The sequence below is a fragment of the Aptenodytes patagonicus genome, chromosome 2 (assembly GCF_965638725.1).
Source record: "Aptenodytes patagonicus chromosome 2, bAptPat1.pri.cur, whole genome shotgun sequence".
In the NCBI taxonomy this organism is placed as follows: domain Eukaryota; kingdom Metazoa; phylum Chordata; class Aves; order Sphenisciformes; family Spheniscidae; genus Aptenodytes; species Aptenodytes patagonicus.
This window is the reverse complement of record NC_134950.1, coordinates 84,331,388-84,350,906: the sequence shown is the minus strand read 5'-3', so window position 1 is coordinate 84,350,906 and position 19,519 is coordinate 84,331,388. Positions and strand designations below refer to the sequence as shown.

The following is a 19,519-nucleotide window of genomic DNA, read 5'->3' as shown; positions in this document are numbered from 1 at the left end:
GGCTGGGCCTGATCCCCTGGCTGTCCCGCACATGCCTTGTGAGCGCCCTCAAGATGAACCGCTCCATAATCTTCCCCGGCACCGAGGTCAGGCTGACAGGCCTGTAGTTTCCTGGATTCTCCTTCCGGCCCAAGGTGGACTTGTTCATTTGTGAACAAGTCCATCATGATAGCAGATAAGGGGTAGAGTCTGCAAAAGATCATCAGTAGTCCCTTTTCATCTTTAGTTCTTATACTAACAGCTAACACTGCTGTGAAATAGAAGTCCTACAAATATCTAGGCCAATGGTTCTTTCCTTCACGTCTCAGCAGAGACACCAGAATTTACCACAGTCTAGTTCAATGCACATAGAAAAGTTTGATCTAATATTAAAAACTAATTCTTGCATCCATAGCAGGCATGGACAAGATCTTAATCCTTTCTCCTTTGTAGTAAATTTTTCTGTATTCAAACGACACGCTTACCTCCTTTTCCCTTCCCAACCTTATCCTAGACTAAGGAAATACAGATCTTTCAGCAATCTCCCTTATAGGTCAGGTTTTCTGGACTTCTGTTCGTTATTGTTGTCCCTTGAACTTACTCTAATCATTACACCTCTAATGAAATACACTCATAAACCCTCAAATCAACTACCAAGATGCTTCTTAAAAGTAAATACACAGCTTAAAATGCAAAGTACTTCAAATTCAATCTAGAGAGAAGCTCATATATTCTACTTCAGTGCTTTGCAAGCTGGAGGAAGGCATTTGAAATGCCAACTTGAAAGAATTCTAAAAGAACTTCATTTACACCAGCTTGCCTTCTTAAGACCCTGTACTACTTGTTGCCACCTATATACATAATAGCAGTTTTTACTTTAAATACCACAAGCTTCTATGGTGTCAAACAGTATGGCTGGGCCTAGCTCAGTCCCTTCTTCCTCACCAAGATGACTGAAATCCCACCTAAGTGCTGCAGGACACGGACTTCATTCATTACAAAGGCGCTTGCCTCTTGCGACACCCGATGGACCACATATATCTGAGAACGGAAATACCTTTAAAAAGCCCCATGGTGTTAGAAAGTGCAGCACCGGATGAACTAAGCTATTCCACTCAAGTTTGTTTTGGCAGATTTTCAAGTCTTCTAGTCTATCCTTGCCTTGTTTTCACACACAAGACTTGGAACAATTCCATTTATCAAGTCTACCTAGATGGAGCATTAAGTTGGCCTCTAAAATAAGACAGGGAGAAAAAGAGGAAAAGGTAATGCAATTCAATACTGTTAACAGTTTTCTCACTATAGTTTTATGTATGCAGGACAAAAGTGGAAGGTAGACGGGGGAAAAAAACCACATTTGAAATCTGAAGATTCAAAAGACTATTTTTCAAGCCATGCTACTTGACATAAGACAATGTTAGCTAACTATGAAAACCTATTTTTGTGAAAAAAGTCATCATACAAAAATAGTATCTCTGAATAATTTTCAGTTAAGCTAGAAAAGGGAAACATGCTTATTTTCCATAGTTTAAGGGCTTTACTACAACTGTCTAAAATGGATAGTTGCTAGCATTTCTTGTAAGACTGAAGAGCTTCCAGTCATGTACTTTTTTTAATACATATTTATAGCAATTTTATTTATATGCTATAAATAAATATATACCATATATCCAGCATACATCCACTAATGGGAATATAAAATTACTCTGCATTTCAAGCAAAAGCTGCAGTGATTAAAAAGCTACACTTCATTTTACACCATCTTTCAAGGGAAGTTTCTTTTTTACAATACCAATGCTTGCTTTAGATGCTACCAGGAAACAATTACCACATATGCACACTTGGGTATCTATTTATATGAGAAGACCTTTCCAATTGCAGAAGAACTTTTGTAACAGCTCAGAGAAAAAAGAAAAAAATTAAATATTAATTGGTTAACCACTGTCATTTATTGAACTTGAAAAATCAAAGCAGAATCCTTATTTTATTTTAGAATTTAACTTTGATGAAATTCCATTTTATTCTCAGACATTTCAGTAAACCGCAACCAAGCTATGATCAGTTTTAATTAAGTTAATTGATTATGAAAAATAAACTACCTACAACTACACAATTCCTTTTTACCAGGAAGTAAATGCATTTGACTTCTACAAACCAGTCTAGTTTGGCAGACACTTATATCTACAACATGGCAAGAGCAAGAATACAAAAGCGATGAGAAAGCGTTGCCCACTGGCATGACATTTTTAATCTTAAAAATTTTCCATTAGTGAACGCATCTTGCAGTAATTTTAATGGTGTAGTTTACAGACCTTTAAGGAAGAAACTGTATTCTTACGATCACGCAGTTCCCAAAGCAAATTTGCCAAATGCAGTAGTACTTAAAAACACTCGATGTAAGATACATGCCACCCTTCCTACTGTATTTTCTGCTGTGCTACATAGCTAACTATCAAGTAGAGCACACGCTCTAAGTCAGTCTTGTGCTCCAAGCTTTTGTTACATGATACAATTTAAGTCAGAGCCTTAACTTGAATCAGTCACTGAGTATCAAACTGATGGATACTTAATACCTGTTTATTCAAATTAGGAACAAGTTTATTACATATAGGAGAAAACAAAGTATAGTTAAGCAAGTCATTAAGATCATAACTTAACATTCACCATTTAAACAAACAAAAAAACCCCACCTTTTTACACCTTGTTAAAGTTTGCCTTTGATGGCAGATAGCTGCCCTGCTTCATGCGTGGATGAGGAAACGGACTGAAATGATAAATGACAGCTTCAAGGGACAGCTTCAAGGGACAGGTTCTAAGACATTCTCCCCAGAACAGCTCCTTTTTCAGCAGAGATCGCATTACATCAGAAGTTTCTACCTGAGGGTTCAGAACTTTTACTATCAATGTTACCAAAAAAAAGCAAGCCTATTGTCAGCAAGCTTAAGTTCACGATTGGACTCTCTACTCCATGGAAAAGTTTTTGAGGTCTGCAGATCAACAAGTTGACATTCACAGTACATTACTTCAACTCTGTTAACCGTTTTGGCAAGCAGTCAGTCCTTGTATATCCATCAAGAAGTATAGACAGTAATTCTTACACTCTCCTTTCTAGGTCTACACTATGTGCTTGATTAATGACATCTGAGTTCCACCAGTAACCTAAATTGACATATTTAGCAGGGAAGCCATGGAAAATGGTTTGCCTATCAGTAGAAATTAATCATACAGGATTTGTACAAAGATTAAGCTTACAAAAGATGGACAGATAATTTGCAGCAGGACAACATACCGGTAACTTCCCACCACAGGAGCTCTTCTGGAAAAGCTTTACTACTATCTGCAAGTCTCATCTTGAGCAACAGGGAGTACTAGCAAAGTCTCAGTAACAGATAATATTGCAAGACTGCAAGCAGATGCTTTCCTCTGTTTTAGCAGGATAAACAGGGCACATTTTCAACCCCTGAACTCATTTACTTCAGGTGTGTTCATTTTCAAAGTTTTTCCCCCAGAACAACTCAAGATTAAGCTACTCAGTTACAGCTTCACTTCTCAAAACAATTTAACCAGACATTTAAACTATCCAAGACAACAATTTAACTGCTCCTCATAATTTAATAAACTTCAGAGTAAACAGTAGGTAGATCATGGTGATTGCTGATGACATTCTATATTAGGTTTACAATCCTGAAGCCCTTTTAAGCTTATAGAAAAAACAGGCAAGGTTTTTATTTCCTTCTTCCTGTGCACAATATTTGGTGAAGAATAGTCATGATTGTCACTTCAGCAATCAAGCCTGTTTTTCTGCTTGTGGAAGTAAATTAATTACTTTATGACTGCCATTGCTTGTTAAGGCATTTTTTTCTGAATAACTATGCAACATGGGATATCATTTCATTTCAGGTGAGATTATCAAAACCCAAAGCCTATAACTCCAGAAAAAAAGAAAATAAAAAAATTTCTGGATGAAATAGCATTCCAGTGTACTTTACAACTGCACAAAGTTCTGCCATGCCATTCCATTTAATTTTCGTCTCTGGCAGGCAATACTCACTCTTTTCATCCATGTTTTCCACATGAAAATGGACTAAGTATAGCCATTAGGTGTTTCAAGAAAGCCGTCAGCCACTACTTCACACCCCTGCCCCTCATGCCAGCTGAGAGAGAGCTGGCATCACAGCCTTCAAGAAACACTGATTTCTCCTGCTGGCCAGCCCAAACCCAGCATTAAGAAGGAAAGCCGCAGTACAACAGAACTAAGCACTGTCCTGAAACCAGTCCTCTCAACCAAGAACAACAGAAAGCAGGTCAACAACCTAACCTTCATACCATGTCCAAAAGGAGTGAAGACTCCAGAGCTTTGTTCAGTCTCAGTTAAGATGCTTCGAGTACATTACACGAAGCAAATGCACAGCTCTGAGGGCTCTAGAGAAACTGGTGACTCATTTTTCTGTTGCAGTTAAACTGTTGGATAATTTAAGTGTTTGGTTAAATTGTTTTGAGAAATAAAGCTGTAACTGAGTAGCTTAATCTTGAGTTGTTCTGGGGGAAAACCTTTGAAAATGAACAACACCTGAAATGGATGAGTTCAGGGGTTTAAAATGTGTCCTGTTTATCCTGCTACTGCCAAGAATGCCCTATGGTTCTATAGTTAACCATGGTTTTGCAAAATCATTTGTCTAGCTATCATTAAAAAAAACCTTAATGTCTTCGTGCTAAGCAACTCCAGCCCACACAAGCAATGCGGTAAGAAAGGGGTTGTGCATACCAGTGGCTTCTGACTCCCACACAACCAATGGTCCCTCTCACCCTCAACTTGTAAACCTCAGTGCAGCCATACTTTATACATCCTTAGAGAGGATTAATTTAATTTTGATTTCCTCTCTGTGTTTGCTTTGGAGGTTTGCAGCTTGAGCAATATATATATATGTATATGTGTATATATATATGACTAAAATTTGGCATCAAGCAGCCTGTAATATGATGTATATCATTTCAGCCTGGCCAGCATATTCAGGAAAACAACAAGCTGCCAGTGAGGACAGCCTCATCTCACACTCAGAAAGTGGCAGACTGGTGTAGGAATAAGGAATGGCAAGACATGTCCAGGAGCTGAACTTAAGAGGGATGGGGTCTGATATCATCCGTGTGACCGAGGGAACACAGTGCCCAGCAAAACAAGCTTTGATCATGACAGAGAAGGAGGCGGCAGGCATACAGGTCTTTAAACCCACGGCCTTTCCATCATCCAACAGCTTTCTAGTATATCGGTTAATGGTATCTTCCAAAGCTTGCCAGGGCAATGGTAAAACCAGGGCCATGCAAAGAGGTATTGTTGCCACAGGAAAGCAGACGGAAATAAAAGGATCTTGCTGGGCTGACTTGCATGTTTGAGCACCATGCTAGATTAAAGAAAATATTAAGTATTTTCTATAAGATTTTTTTCAAACGAGAGAAGTAGGAATTAAAACTCTGAACTGTACCATTTCCAACATAAACTTCTGTTAAAACATTACAAATTTCACTCTCAACTTTTATTCCATCAGTTGTCCTTCATGAAGAAGTTAACAGAATAGCATATTACACATGCTATGTATATAATATTCTATGTAATCATAGAATCATGATTCTAAGATTCTAATACTGAAGCAAATATGTTCTATGCACAATGGAAAGCACTTTCTTTTTAGCTCATTCATGATGTTTTTCCATGGCTGAAATGCATTTGCTCAGCTGAGTTCAGTGGTACATAGCTACAATCATAAGCGCCAACCAGTGTATGAAGAAAGCCATTACTGCCTGGAGGAAAACAATCCAACCATCCTGACACTGACCTTGTTTCAAGGATAGCCCAGCACATAAGGATTCTTCAGCGTGTACAAATTCAAAACTATCCAACATAACAAGCTATTGTTGTTTCAATAGTGTACTAGTCTTCTAGCATTTCCAGATTTCTACCCACCTAGAATTGGCAAGTTTTTTTTTTTATTAGACCTCTATATTAGTTTATCAAGATTATGTTGTTGCTTCCACCAGAAGCTTTCCGTAAAGGAACACGAGGGCTGGAATGCAACGGCCTACATCTGCCTTAATGTCTGTTATCACTGCTTAGCAGTGTTACCCCTACATATGAAACCTGAAACGACATCTACCTTTCTAGTATTATACAGCACAGAAGCTTTACTTTCAACTTATTGTTTACTACCTTTGCTATCTTTTGTCATCAGTGCTTCCTTTTCCCAGTCTAAATTCAGTGCGTTTAGTTTAAGTACTCCCTTCCCTCCCCAAAGTAAAATTCAGTTTGGTACTTCCATGATGTGGAACCAAACTAACTTGTGGCAGAAATGGCAAAAAAAAAAATCCTAGTCTATTCAGACTCATCAGTCACAAGCTCAATACCAGAGCTAAGTATGACTGTTCCATTCAAGTTCAAAAATTAGACACAAAAGAATGGGAGTTATCAGATTCAACACCACAGTCAAAAGTTCACCCTTAAAAAAAAGCGCGGGGGAGGAAATAAAAACCATTACAAATCAGTGTTTAAGTTTCCTACACAGTATTTCACCCAGGCCCAAGATACAACATGCAACAGTCAAACACTGAGACTAAGACCATGTATTTCAACACCTATATATAAATTTATTTTTTTATTATTTATTTATTTTAAAACCTTTGCCATTAAGTGATTCGTGGTTTGAATACTTGTGTCTGAAGACTATCTTACTCTGGTTGTGTAAGACGACAGCATTTACAAGATGGTGCGACACAGTTAAACACCTGGTTTTCCCTGGTCTTGTTCTGTCTGCCTACAATTCTTTCTGTGAGGAAAAAGAAAAAATGCTGATTTTTCTAATACTTCCAGATGTTAAATGGCAATGGCTCTGACCAGGACACCTGAAGCTTCAAAAACTTCAGATAATCTGTACATCCGCATTAAGATGAATCATCCCAAATGCATCTGACTTAGTGAGCAAAGGCATCATGTCACACTTTCAGAGTTCTGCGTAGGATGCCCTGACAAATTGGGGGCAGGAGTGTCCTTCATTTGGATCCAATTTAACACAGACACGATGTACAAATGAGGAAGTTAAGCTAGTATGTCAATAAAACAGCACAGGAGCCTAAAAATTTCCAAGCCCAGTAGAAGATCTAATTCTGAGCTGAGCAAGTCATTCACAGACCACGGCAAGAGTGCCCACAAAACTGGGTCAGAAGTGAAAAGAAGATTACTGTCCAAGGAGAAACAAATTCTTCCAGCTGATGTTTGAACCACATTAATATTAAAACATATGCAAAATCGGAACAGAATTGATGTTACTTGTTTAATTTTCAAGAAGCAACCAAGGTAACAAAAACTTTCTAGCTTTTCCAATGAGTAAACACACACACTGCAAACTACTGCAATACAGTGTGTAAAGAGGTAAGGACTGGCGACATGTTTTCACTTGAGCATCCTCCCATGCCAAGTTTCTTGAAAATTCCAGTACGTGCACAGATGGGGAGAGTTGAAGTTCATCCAAATCTCGAATTTAGTTTCCTGGACACAAGCAAATGAATGCAAACACAAATAAATAAAAAACCCAACACACAAATAGCACCTTAGCACCTAAAATACACACATTTTTCTTGCTATAGAGAAATGTGTCAGGACATAAATGGAGACCAGTAATCATTGACAGCACTCCATTTCATATCAAAGATGACGCTGGTCCCGAGGTTAAAAGGAGCTGACAAACATGCCTTAGATTTTTCACTCAAGTTTCAGCTATTTTCTTTTTGTAGAGGCCTTACGTAATGGTTTATTACTAGCTCTAAGGATATTATTTTTCTATATCCCTTTAACAAAGGACTAAGTTTTTGATGAGTTATTTTAGTCCAGTAACAACTTAAGAAGATAGGTGCATTTTTAAATCTGCAAGACCCTTATTCCAGTGCAAATGAGTTCTTTCAAGAACAGCTCAAGCAGTCAAATACTTCCATTTTCAAGGAAACTTCTTGATGGGATATATCTGCAAGGTTCCACGACTTCCTCAAATGTTGACTGAACTTTTTCAAAGCTTTGAAGAAATGTGGCCTCTGTTAGGACTTGAAATTCGTAAGTGACACTTACTTTTGGATTTCAATGAGAGTAAAAACATAATTTAATCCAGGATAATAAGCAACATTTTCGGACTGATACATTAACTATTTTTTAGAACCACAGTCACAATCCCAAGATAAAAATCAGTAAATTTCACAGAGAGTTTATGAGTTATCTTTTGGATTAAGGAAGCCTATCTGGTTACCAAAGTAACATGATACATCGGTTTTCCCAGCAGCCACCAAATTCCAGAGATTCACCAAGATTACATTTACTGTTAACTAAACCATCCACTACAAAATGCTTGTTTCTCTGGCCTGAATTGGCTAACCATTCAGACAAAAAGACACGATTTCTATGAAGGGGCCCAAAGGAAACACTTTGTCCTTTCAGCAATATCTGAGCCTGCTAAGTTTATAAGCATAATATATCATATTGAGCAATAGACAGTAGGATACAAAGGTTTGGTCACTCATACTTTTAATCACATTCTCATTTTTTTATAACTTTGCAGCTAACATGATCTGTTTTTCAGTTTCTTTCACCTAACTAGTTTTACTGCTTGCAGTTTCCAACTACATTCCTTTTTTTTCCCCCCTTAGTCAGACCAATATTTTAGTTACTGTTTAGTTATGGTTTTATTATTCTTCCTTCCTAAACAGCACAGAATATTACATATTTAAACATGGTTGCTCTAATTTAGAACCCACAAATGTTAAACAGTAACAAATTCATGGCATATTGTCCTTCTATGCTCATCTTATTTCCAAGATGCATGAAAAAAGATCTTTCTCTCCAGCAGGGATAAATAAGGAGTTGCTCTAATATTGTATGTTCCAATTTTTATGAAATTAGCAGGTGCAAAATTTAAGCAGCATAGAACCCCTTAAAGTTCCGAGTCAAAGCATGAATGAAGGATAATAAAGCTAAATTAATGCCCAAATTATTAGTGTATCACCAAATTCAAGAGGACACCCTTGGACTTCCCCTTTAGGCATCCGTCCAAATCGGAACTGGAGTAACCAATAACAGAAATCAGGACATGAGATAAATAACATCAGTTCCGAGCCTTGTTTTTTCAGTTCACATCAGCATTTGTCTGCTAATTCAAAATGGACATCTATGGATAATCATGACAAGGTTTCTCATGACAGAATCTCACGTCTGCTTTTGAAGCCTCCCAGTCTTCTCCTTATGAACAATATTTTTAAAAAGACTGGTATCATCACAGTAACACAGAAAATACGAGGGGGGTGTGTGAGTATTTCCTGTGTGTTTTGGGTTCATTTCTTTTTTTGGCCATATACAAATGCACATTCTAAACAAAAATCATTTACAAAGTTAAAAGTATATGAAAGCGTTAACACATCAAGCTGAGAAGAGACCAATTCTCCTTAATTCCAAAGAGCTACTTAATATGATTGGTAAAATCTGAACCCAGTGACTGAATGGTACTGCTGTTATTTTGATTCAGATACAATTTCACTGGGGATAACATTCTTAGCATAGTCCAGCAAAATATTCAGATTTCATTAAAAGCTATAGGAGTCTGTCTTCCTTACTTAGACACTGACAGAAGTGATCTTTACTAAATATTGAAGGATACAAGCAGATTAATCATTCATCCAATGCCACATCAGCAGAAAGAAAAACAAGTGTTCCTTAAGAATTTTTTCCCCAAAGATACATTTGTCAAATAGTCTGACAAATTAAACAGCACCAATTGACACCTACTGATGTCAGTTCTTTTTACTGGAAGCTGCCAAAGCAGATTCAGAATATTAGGAATTTTAGCCAGATCCAGCATAATCTCCCATTAAAACCAGGCACATCAGCTTCTTGATCAGCTTCACATGCTTAACATTGCAAAAGCCTTCCAAATACAAATGCAAGGCTGGACAAAAAATGTGTAGTACAACTGAATCTGAGGTACAAGGGCATTAGAAGAAATTTGAGAAAGTTAACTCTACTGGAACAAAGAGAAAATACACTCACTGCTAAAATCAGATTGGACCGTAATTTTGCCTCAGATTGCAAAAAGTTACTAGAGTCTTGTTTCCAAAGTGAAAGAAAAGCAAAAGGGTCAAAGAGCAAGATTATTTCAGAAAGCAGAGTTCAAGCTAATGGTTTATCTCAGCCCACAATAAAGAAGGACCAAGTAAACAGTCTCCCAAGCTAGAGCCCACTGAATACAGTCCAATTATGATTTTATCATTTAGATTTATTATTCTATTCTATAAGGAAAACTACTATAAAAGTCCTTCCTTGTGCCAGGTAAACAACTGCTCTGCAGAGTTTACAGTTTCTGAGGTTTCAGGTGCCACACAAAGTTTTTATTGCTCAAATGGGAGCTAAAGACCTAACCTGGCAAGGCTTACAAACGTTTATCTTGCCAGGGGAATGGGGGGGGGGGGTGTTAAATAAATAAATAATTCTACATTTACATATGTCTACATCAACATATAAATATATTCAGATTAAGCAAATCACAAACTTCACAGGTGGGAAGAAGAATTTGTTCCTACTACCCACATCCTTGAGATCTCTTAACATTAATGCCCGTCTTTCAGAGATACCCACCTAGCACTATTTACCTATAATGAACAAGTAAAAGACTTCCCACAAACAATGAATACCTGATAGTGCTGTAAAATTTCACTCTGTTGGATATACAAGATGGAAATGGACTTCATGTTAAGGAAAAACAAAAGTGCTATAGATTAGATTAGGCACTAGTACAAACTTGAGATTTCACTATCATGAGCCTGATAATAATTTACAATGGAGACATATATCCAAGCCATTGCAAGCAGCATGACAGGTTACAGTCATACAGCAAAGTCATCAAGCTTCTTCCCACTCATGCATTCACATCTGTAAGGCAGCATAAACACATCACAGGTAGGCTACATGCCTATGGAAAAGTCTCCATGCTTCACTTTGTTGGACGGTAACTCAAACTAGCTGATCTAAACTGAGTACCAAGTCTTGCAAACAAGCATTTACAATGCATCTCTAAAGAAATCCTGCCTGCCTTCTGGCAAAACTACGTGCACACAAGAGGCCAGAGTAGGTGAGTAGAAATCTCCTAGCTCAGTATAGCTGATAGGCTGTTATGAGCACTTGTTTTCCTGTATCAGAAAAAAAAATCTTTTCTTTAAACCATTAAAACAGCAATTATACTTTGAGGTTCAAGAGATACAAACTCCCGTCCCATCATCACAGTTCAAGATGGGAACTAGCCTTAAATATGAAAGGAAATATCACAATGGACAGTTGCTAAACAGGCACAACACCACAACACAAGTTATATGTTGAAGTGTGGCTGGTTAAGGCTAGAGGAATATATAGACTGCTAATCACCAGATTATACTTATGCTTATAACTTCTGCTAATATTTCCTGCCCAGTCTACTGTAACTGCCTAAACCAATGATGATCCGGCAGTCAGAATTAACAAGAATGTAAGAATTACCATTATCCATTCTTGAATTGCCATTTTCAACAGCCAATCTCAGTACATACTTCTCAAGGGAAATCTGAGGAATGCTGGCAGAAACAAGGAGATGCCAGACTTCAGTAACTTGAGAAAAACACAGTAGCAAGCACTACGGTACAACAGCCAGAAAAGAACAGAATGAGTCAGCAACTCTAAGCGGATATTTCTTAAGCATGCTGCTAGTTTTGGCACTGTTGGCAGTATCATTCTTAAAAACTATACTGTCATTTGACAAACTGACATAAAAAGATAAGATACAGGAAAATAAGGCAGGATATTTTGTGCAACAAATTTAAACTACAGCATCTTAACAGGGATTGTCAAGTTAAAGGCAAAAACTTGCTGTTCCAATTTTATTTCATTATTTCAATCAAGTACTAGAATTAATCTGGAGGAACTTGCTAGTGTCAGTTCATAAATACTGGAAAATGGATAAGCCTGACATATTTAAATATGCATTATCAGGTTGTATATATTCTTCAAGCAGTCTTAGGAGTCAGTCTAGCATTCAAGAAAGATGGTTTTTAGACTAGCAAATGTTGGGCAATCATCAGATACTTTAAGATGATTCTTCACTTTTCAGAGAAGGAAACTACTTCAAATGGCTAGCATTGGCAATAACAGACAAAGAACAGTTTAGTGTCAGACCCTCCCTGTGATAACAGCATTCAAGTAGTTTGGTACAGCATTTTACAGAAGGAATTACATTTGGGATCTTGGATTCCTTAAAATCAGATTTACAGGTAATTGAATAAACCGTAATCACTCCTACCAAGCATCATCCCTTACTTTGGAAAAGCCAATGCCAGGTTTTTAAATTGGGATCATTTCTCTTTAAGTATACTGTAAGTGCATTTGCTTGGGTAGGTCTCACATTTCAGGCAGCAGATCAAGTAAGACTGCAGTTTTATGTACCTTTCCAATTTGTTCCTATTATTGTTTGAGCACGTTTTAAACATTTGGCTATAGCATTTCAGTACAAATTAGCCAGAATAATGTAAGGTTTCAATTTGCAGCATTAACTTTGCCAATGTCCCAACTACTTTTGCCTTGTATTTGAACTCTGATTTAAATGCCGATTGCAGTGGTATTGTTATAATTAGCAGAACAGCTTTGCAGGAACACTGCCTATTAGATAGCAAAACCATAACAAGATGTGGTTAAACACAAAAAATACTGCCTATGAAAAACCTCTATACTACTTTGTACCTCCACATAGTGCTCAAGGTGATTATATTTGCGTATGCATTCAGATATGTTGGTTAAAGGAATTTAAATCACTAGCTCTGTTTATTCTGCCAAAGTGTTTATCGTTTTGGATTTATTAACTGTCACGCCTCCCACCCCCCTCTTATACTTCCCCAGTTTTTTGGCTTCAAATGATTCTGTTTTGGCACATTGAGTAATGCAACATTTCACTTTTCTAGAAGACTCCACTGCTAGAAAAGTAACACAAAACCCTAGGAAACTTACCTGGTTTCCAGTTTCACTACCAACTCAAAACAGCCACAGTTCACTCAAAGCCAACTGAATCTCAGCCCAGTTCCAAGTAAGCAGGGGCAAATTCAGGCATTCATATCAAATTCAGACTTGGTTTGGTGCACAGAAAGTCTGCTTAGACAGCACCTCAACAGTAGAACCAAGAGCCCAAATTCCCAGTAAGAGACGCTGCAAAGACACAAGGACAGAGATAAACAGGGAGAGAATTCAAAAGAATTAGGAATTACATATATGCTTGCATGCATCCAGAAAGAACATATATATGTTTTCATTTCTGATATTGGATTAGTAAGCTTCTAATGTTAAAGAGAAAATGAAAGGAAAAATACTAAAGAACCAAAGTAGGAATTTAACAGGTATCAGATGTAGGAAGGGATCAAAAGAGCTCTTTCTGCCAAAAGGATCATCAAGAAAAGCTGGGTGGAAAACAGCATCTCTTTTCAGCAGTCTTTTGCAACAACTCTTTGTTAGCTTAATGTCCTGAGAGGATACACAAACCACTCAAAAGTTTCAATGGAACTGCAGTATATTAAACATACCTACCTACCTTATTATGTGAACCATAATACACAGAAGGGTTGCCTATTTGCAAACTGGTTCTCTGAGATTTTTATTTCCCTCTGAAATAAGATCAGGATTGCACTCACCTGAATTTCAGTCTGAGCTTATTCTCTATCAGGAACCATTTTAAATACTAAAAGCATTCAGTAGCGAAGGACTTTCCAAATTTTTCCATAGTGTCCATCATTGTGCACAACGCAAGGACCCCTCCTCTTGAATTCATTGAATGAATTAAGAATTACTCAGAGATCCAGAAGACAGACAGCCTTTTGAAAGAATGTGATTATGAAGCCAAGAGAAATTAACAGCATGACATCCTCCCTGAAAATATCCTATAACGTGTACTTTGTTCCTCACTTATGAGGTGAAATGAAAGGCACACAACCCAAATAAATCTTTCTGTGTTCAAGAAATGTCACTTAATATATTCCCATGTATAGCAGTGATAAATGTTTTCTGATATAGAGCTCAAATTTTTCTGGAAAATAATTTTTTCTATATAGAGAGACAAGATATCACTAATTTTCTATATCGCTGAGTATGAAAGCCAGGGACAAACGCATCTATCATTCTTAGACACAGAAAATAAGAGCACAAAATGACTGCTTTGAGAGATTTCACATATTGATAAAGCTCAAGCTGTCTTTCCACAGTTCATAAAAAATGTTTCAAAGTAGCTTCTTGTTCTATTATTCACCGTAGTCTTCTAAAATGACTTTAATATCTCAAGTATCAAATTAAGAATGGTATGGCTGACACTCTCTATTCATACTTTCCTCAATTAGATATTATTTACACATTAATTCACTTACAATTTGTAGAACAAAATGATGCAGTAGTAGTAGTCAAATTCCAGTGGTTTTGAAAGTCACTTGAAAGTTATTTTCTTAAGAAATTATTAGAAGAGTACAGCAAATGCATGAAGGACTTTTGCTATTATTACACAAATAGAGGCTAACTTCTCTTAGAAAAGCTTATCCAACTATGCTTTTTGCATCTAAAACTCAATATAAATCCAGTTTCAGCTACTTGAGTAGCTGATATTTCTTTAATCATAGAAAACTTGAGTGAATACCTGTACTTCTATATTCAGAATAGTAGAAGTCCTACTGAGAGCTCCTAAATTCATAAAACTTGCCACCAGCTGTAACTTTTAGCTCCAGGTTTTTTGGTTTTTTTTGGTTTTGGGGTTGTTGGTTTTTTTTGGGGGGGGGGGAGGTGTTTGGTTTTGGGGGGTTTGGGGAGGGTGTATTTGGTTTTTGTCGGGTTTGTTTGGTTGATTTTAGTTGGGTTTTTTTTGTTGCCTTGGTTTGTTTTTGGTTTTTGTTTGGCGTTTTGTGGGGGGTTTTGTTTTGTGGGGGGTTTTGTTTTGTGGGGGGTTTTGTTTGTTTGTTTGTTGTTTTTTTTCAAGGACTTCAGCAGAATAAAAACCTGTACTGAGAGAAGGCTCGTTCCTCATTCACAGCCATCCTTTTCTCTGGAACTTATCACGTGCCAGGGGAAGATGACAGACAGCAGAAATTCCATAGCATAGACCAGCACTCACTAATATACAATCCACTTCAAAAAGCTTCAGTGGCAGGGACCTACCACAAAAGGATGCTGAGGACCACAGCAACGTAGCCTGCTCAGCCTTAGCCAGGTATCATCTTGCACAGGGTATAAAGTAACACTCTTACATGAGTAATTAGTGCATTACATATTTGCAAAACGCTACATTTTCACATAGTTGCCCCCAAAAATGATTTAGTGGAGGGAATGGTTCCTAATGAATGTAATTATTCCAGCCAGCCTATAGGTCCTGCTTCTCCCAGAATCATAGAATCATTTAGGTTGGAAAAGACCCTTAAGATCATCAAGTCCAACCATTAACGCAACACTACCAAGTCCACCAGGACCACAAAAAAGTCCAAACAAAACAGAAAGGAGGATACAGCTACGAGAATGGGGGAATTTTCTAGTACACATCTAACTTCAGAAGAAATAGCTCTGTATGTTGAGATGCATACTAAACATACATCGCAGCGCTAATGGGTGAAAAGCTGTGTTCTCTTAATTTGTCTGTTTTCCAAACATGGTCTTTTTTAAGTATATTTAAGGTACATGAACACCATATGAGGAAGCCAGACTCCAGAATTCTCAGAGTACTGCAGAAGCAAAACCAAACACACACAAAAATGTTAAATACCTACTTTTTGAAGGTCCCTAAAAGTCAACATCACTAAAAGCAGATATAATTTTAAGTTCTGCAGAATACAGCAGCTGATTACACTATATTTCCACAAAATTCAAAATATAAGCATTTAACAGGATATATTCATAGGTATTTCAGCACTGAGCCCCTCTGCTAAAACAGTGGTTTGCTTCAGGCCTAATCCTTCAATCTGATTTTATAGAAACTGAGAAATAAATTAGAACTCATACATGGAGCTCATACACAAGCTCCCAATTTAAAGCTGCCTCTGGATTACCACTTAACAGCCATATACATGAAGTGCAAACAGTGTTGATTTTTTAATTTGAGAAACAGTCAAGTTAATATGAAGCATCCAGCCTGGACATAACATTCCACGCTCTGCAGGTAAGTGTTAGAAGAAAGCTCCCCGATCAAGGTAATCCCATACAAAAACATTCAGTCTGATCTTCTAAATCAAGTTTTAGACAATAATATTCCAGCTGAGACTATGTCTAGCAAATTGCATTTAAATGGCCCACAAAAATCCACTTAGTCTTTCACTTGCCAGAAGAGCAACAGGGGGTAGCAAAAATTCATGCATTCTCAAGTTTCTAACTGTAATTGATTGATGGGGTAAAGAATTGCAGACAATGTCTGAGACTGGAAAAGAAGTAAAGACTGTATATTCAAAGAAAACTGTATCCTCAGAAGAGGAGACAGTGTGGAGGCATCAGTGTGCATGCACACCCACAGTCTACTATGCTTCCTTCTGAGCCAAGCTGTAGCCAAACAAGCAGTCCCTCCAGCATACTGTGATTTACAGATAGGACCAGAGATCTATTTTTTGCCACCTGCCCTTCACTGAAGTACAGATAGTGAAAGCCACAATGAAAGCGATCAGACTTCAGTTTCTGCAGCAGTACAGCCTCACCTTTGCGTCCCTCTCAAGTGCATCACTGGTACCTCAAGTTTGAATTTAGGAAGTTGCATGGTCTGTCAGCTACTGTCTGCATTCCTCTACACAACAGAAACAGGGCAGTAGTTACCTCTCCAATGCATCACTGAGTGAAGCTGGTTTGGCTAAGGATACTAACACATACTGTCCGTTCTTCACTGGTAGAGGATATGCAGTTCACCCAGGCACATTTAATAGCATGACAAGCATTTTGTCTCTTTGAAACACAAAATCTCCTTCCACAACTCTACAGATACTCATCATCCACAATGTGAGGGAGGGTACCATATTTTGGCCGTAACCGCATCTCCCATTCCCATCAAGAGATTTAACTGATGTTGCCTTAACAGCATGTCTAGGACTGGCACACCACATAAGCCATTTCGAGCAGCGTGTTACCCATTTCTTGTACCCATCATCTAGAGAAACATCAAGGCACTGAAACTTGACAAATGTAATGGTTGCAGTAGACAAGATGAAGAGTGTGGTTCATTTGATTTTTCAAACTGATGGCAAGATAACACCTACTGTCAGATACTTCCTGAGATGGCTTGCTCTTTCAAGCAAGAGTCCTGCTTGACACCTTTCTGCAGTCCTTGGGAATCCATACCTGCCTAAGCAGTACTTTACATGACTGCTTCTCTGCTGTAGAGTACCACAGAACTTGTATGAATCAGTCCCACAGATTTCCTTTCTAGTTGTTTCAAGGCATTTCATTGATTCAGCTTCAACAAGCGTTGTGTCAACTGTCTTACAGAAAGAGAAGAGAAGACATGCTGTGCAGAACTGGAAAGAATTAGGTCTGTTTGCAAAGCTGGAAAGCAGGTGCCATGAAAGGCCTTCAGCTTCAAACACAAATTCTACACTCTTCACAGAGCTGGGCACTCAGGAATTCAGCTGCTAATAGAAATTCAAGGGATGCAAAGAAGCTGTCTGCAACTTGTTCAATTAAGATCATTTCACATGTCAACAAAGGTGAAGAAAAGTTCACCTGCAATCTTTCATAGTCCTTCCCACTCCATACCTAGGATACATACATCTCACCACACACAACACGTGGCTCATTCATAGGACAGCATACAGTGCTATGAATTTACAATACAGGGCTAAAGCAAGAGGGCAGAACTGGAGCTTCCCGTCCCTGTGATAAACCAGTATCATGGTGAAGAACAAGATACATTTACCAGCCTCTGGGGTGGGCAGGTACTACTGTACCAAGGCAAGCAAATACTAGAGCATGGAGTGCTATAAAGGTAAATTTAACTAACAGTTATAAAATGTTATGTAAACACCCCAACGAAAAAACATAACTGCCACTGCTTGTACAGCATCTAACACAATCAGGTTCTGTTCTTAGCTGGTCCCTAGACACTACTCTATAACTGAACAGTATAAAAGCATTCAGTCTTGTAAGCACCGAACTCTACTCATCTTGCAGAAGGTATGAGTCTTTCTGTTCAGCTGAATCCTCCTACAGCACAAGTCTACTGTACATGGGGAAAAGAGGAAGCGTTAGTAAAAAAAATCCAGACACACACCTGTTGATAAATGTGCCTTCCAGTAACAGCACCGGTTTCAACAGTCCCTGTTTTCCCCAACACCACTTCCATGCCTCTGCTTTCACTTGCCTTCATGGAACTCTTATGCTCCCTGGTTACGACATTCAAAATATCTGCTAGATTATACAGCAATCCACATTAAGGCAATTTATATTACACTGATCCACAGTAGTAACTCCTCAGCAGAAAAAACTTGGTAGGAAAGTAGTAGTAGCACAGGCTGAGGAAGAGACTACTTCTGCTGTTGTCAAAGTGAGCGTTTGTCAAATCACACTCTTCTAGGGCACAGAAAAACTAGGCCCACATCTGAAATTGCCTCCAAGTATAGAATACACAACTCCACTGCTCTGAACTCTTTCTGAATCTGCACGAGAACTCATAAAAACATATCTTTACTACAGCATCTGCTGGCCTGCATTTAAGCCTCCCTCACTAATGAATTAATCAGCTGCAAACCAGTGGTGAAGATTTCAGGGTCAACATTGGTATTCACTGGCTCTACAATGGGCTAGATTAAGAACATAAATCTTAGAGATTAGTAAAGGATTATTTTGCATTATCTGATTTGAAAATAAGGAAAAAACCCCATGCTTTACCGGCTGAAGTAAAACAGAAATTTAAAGCAATTGTTAAGTACTGACTTCAGAGTTTCCATTGTTCCTTCGTGGTTTCTTTTTTTTGTGACTGTCATACAGAAAAGTTAAAATGCTTTCATAGATTTCCTAAGTTTATTTCGTGTCTTGGCAATTCACCTCCTTCAGGTACCTCAAAACTTTTGAATCTAAGGCTTAGAGAAACTTGAAATCTACTATTCAACTTAACTTTATTTACCATATATTTATTTATTGTTAAATTTATTGCCCAGACTAAAAAGCAGAGATTCTAAACCAGTATCTCTCATGATTCACAGGTGCCAGATCTTAATTCTTGATATGGGATTATGCATGCCTAACAATAAACTCTTGTGATTTCTATGGTCATTTATTACTTACATGAGCTGCTTTTACTGTACAGATTCTACAGTCATAGTCAGACCTGCCAAACTAGAACTATTCGGTCTATGATTTCTTTTAACCATAAGAAATAAAGCCAGACAGAGCATTCAGAGCTTGTAACTTATTTTGTAATGACAGAAGTGTAAGAAATCAGAATTATTATTTGATAATTACCAAGTACAACCAACATATTATGACAGAGTTGAGCAGAAATGCTAG

At 37.8% G+C, this 19,519-nt stretch overlaps 1 protein-coding gene across 3 annotated transcripts in view; it reads right to left on the bottom strand.

Moving 5' to 3' along the window:
- The window catches only part of FBXL7 (F-box and leucine rich repeat protein 7), a 195,001-nt gene that overhangs the window by 128,202 nt on the left and 47,280 nt on the right, over positions 1 to 19,519 (bottom strand). For 2 of the 3 annotated variants that reach the window (XM_076330365.1, XM_076330364.1), the window contains exon 2: positions 13,028 to 13,222. The exons of the other annotated variant lie outside the window; for it this stretch is intronic. The gene's annotated coding sequence lies outside the window, so the exon portion shown is untranslated. The remainder of the gene's footprint in view (positions 1 to 13,027; positions 13,223 to 19,519) is intronic. 3 annotated transcript variants of the gene reach the window in all.